Source organism: Penaeus monodon, chromosome 17 (genome assembly GCF_015228065.2).
Source record: "Penaeus monodon isolate SGIC_2016 chromosome 17, NSTDA_Pmon_1, whole genome shotgun sequence".
Taxonomy (NCBI): domain Eukaryota; kingdom Metazoa; phylum Arthropoda; class Malacostraca; order Decapoda; family Penaeidae; genus Penaeus; species Penaeus monodon.
In genome coordinates this window covers 1214099-1216598 of record NC_051402.1, presented here as the reverse complement: position 1 = coordinate 1216598, position 2500 = coordinate 1214099, and the positions used below count along the sequence as shown (strand labels likewise).

General features: G+C 42.8%; 1 protein-coding gene across 1 annotated transcript in view; it reads right to left on the bottom strand.

Annotated features, from left to right (window-relative positions):
* Nucleotides 1–2500, bottom strand: part of LOC119583425 — a 15170-nt gene that overhangs the window by 11225 nt on the left and 1445 nt on the right. The gene's annotated exons all lie outside the window — the stretch shown is intronic.

Genomic DNA, 2500 nt, shown 5'->3' with positions numbered 1-2500 from the left:
ATATATATATATATATATATATATATATATATATATATATATATTATATATAATATAATATATATATATATATTATATTATATATATACATTATATATATAATATACATATATATAATATATATATATATGATATATATATATGATATATATATATGAAAGAGAGAAGAAGAGAGAGAGAGAAGAGAGATAGATGATATAATATAATAGATATATATTGTGTGTGGTTGGTGATATTAGGCAGATGGATAAACAACATAGATAAAGAAAGGAGAAAGAGAGAAAGACTCGGATCCAATCCAACGTCTTCAGCCGCGATCTGGTGAGTCGGGATGCAAGAATTTGTACTCCCTGGCTGTGTAGGGTGGGGTGGAGGGGGTAGAGTAAGAGGAGAGGAGAGGATTGAGAAGAAGGTGTAGAGGAGGTAGGGGGGAAGGACGAAAGATCTCTGGTATAGACCCTCCACGCAAAGGCCTCGCGGGAAACGCAAGACAGGCACTCAGGAGTCGATTTTGACATTACAGATCTTTCCTTATTGAGCGGTGGGAGGGGGGGGGGAGGACCGTGTGGGGAGGAGAGATGCGAGTGACGAAAGCCTAAAAGAGTGTAGAGAAGAAAAAGATAGATAGGTAGAGGAGTAGAGAGAGTGAGAGGAGAGGAGAGATAGAGAGAGAGAGAGAAGAGAGAGAGAGAGAGAGAAGAGAGTAGAGAGAGAGAGAGATAGAGAGAGAGAAGTAGAGAGAGAGAGAGAGAGAGAAGAGAGAGAGAGAGAGAGAGAGAGAGAGATATAGATATAATAAATTTGTGGTGTGTGGATAGTAGAGAGGATAACAGCAAACAGATAAGAGAGAAAGGAACAGAAAGAGAGAAAGACCTCGATCCAATCCAACAGTCCCTCTCAGCCGCGATCTGTGACGTCGGGATGCAAGAACTTGTACACTCCTGGGACTTGTAGGAGGTGGGGTGGAGGGGGGGGGCGTAGGAGTAAAGAGGAGGAGGACAGGAGGAGAGAGAGAAGGGTGTAGAGGAGGGGGGGGGGGAGGTGTTGAGTCTTCTCGGTATAGCCACTCCTACGCAAAGGACCTCGCGGGAAACGCAAGACAGGCAGCTACAGGAGTACGATTTTGACATTACAGATCTTTCCTTATTATGAGCGGCGGGTGAGGGGGGGAGGACCGTGTGGGAGAGGGAGAGAATGCGAGTGACGAAAGCCTAAAATGGAGGTGTAAGGAAGAAAAAGAAGAAGAGTAGAGAGAGTAGAGAGAGTAGAGAGGAGAGGAGAGAGAGAGAGAGAGAGAGAGAGAGAGAGAGAGAGAGAGGGAGGGAGAGAGAGGGAGAGGGAGAGAGAGGGAGAGGAGAGAGAGAAGAGAGAGAGAGAAGAGGAGAGAAGAGAGAGAGAGAGAGAGAGAGAGGAGTAGAGAGAGAGGAGGGGGGATGGAGCCTGTGTACGAGGAAGCTACAGCTGCGTGCAAGAAGAGCAAGCATGGGGTCTTATGTATGGGCGCCGAAGGGGAAGGGGAAGCGCCTGACGTCACCCTTATTTCTCGCCTGCCACTACCCCCCCCCTTCCCTTCGCCCCTCCGGCTGCCGCTCCCCGCCCGCGTAAGGTCCGTTCTGGCCGCAGAAGAGAGATGAAATTGGATAATGTAAGGTCGCCCACGCACGCCCCTGCTATAGCGGGACATCTGGCCGGTGTTCTCGAGCCGCCCTCTGAAGCCCGCCGCCCGTCTCGTGGGCCGCCCCGAGTGCAACTGCGCTACGAAGTCATGTGTATACATATGCGTATAATATATAAATGTGCGTATATATATGTGTGTGTATGTGTGTATTTTTGGGTGGGTGTGTGTGTGTGTGGGTGGTGTGTGTGTGGTGTGTGTGGGGTGTGTGTGTGTGTATTATATATATATATATATATATATATATATATATATATATATATATATATATATATTACACTCACACACACACACACATATACGGAATACATTATACTCGATAGCAAAGAAAAGGAATATGACGTGATGCCGTAACACTGACAGATGTGGGTTATTCTACAGAAGCGTGACGTCATAACTCGTCACGCTTACGTCACGTAGTATTGCTGACGTGGTGGGGACGGCGAGTGTGGGCAGGACGAGAATGACCAAGACCGGGTCGGTGCTTCGTAACTCGCTGCATAAAAAATCGCTCTAACAATCAACTTCTACAAGCAGATAATAATATATATATATATATATATTATAATATATATATTAATTTACACATATATATAATATATTTATATATATTATATATATATAAATATAATAACATTTTATATTATATAATATATAATATATATATATATATATATATAATATATAATATATATATATTATATATATATATTTGTTGTGTATACACACACACACACACACACACACACATACAACCGTGATTGTTATATGTATGTATTATACATCATACATACAAAACTACATACATACATAGACACACCACAC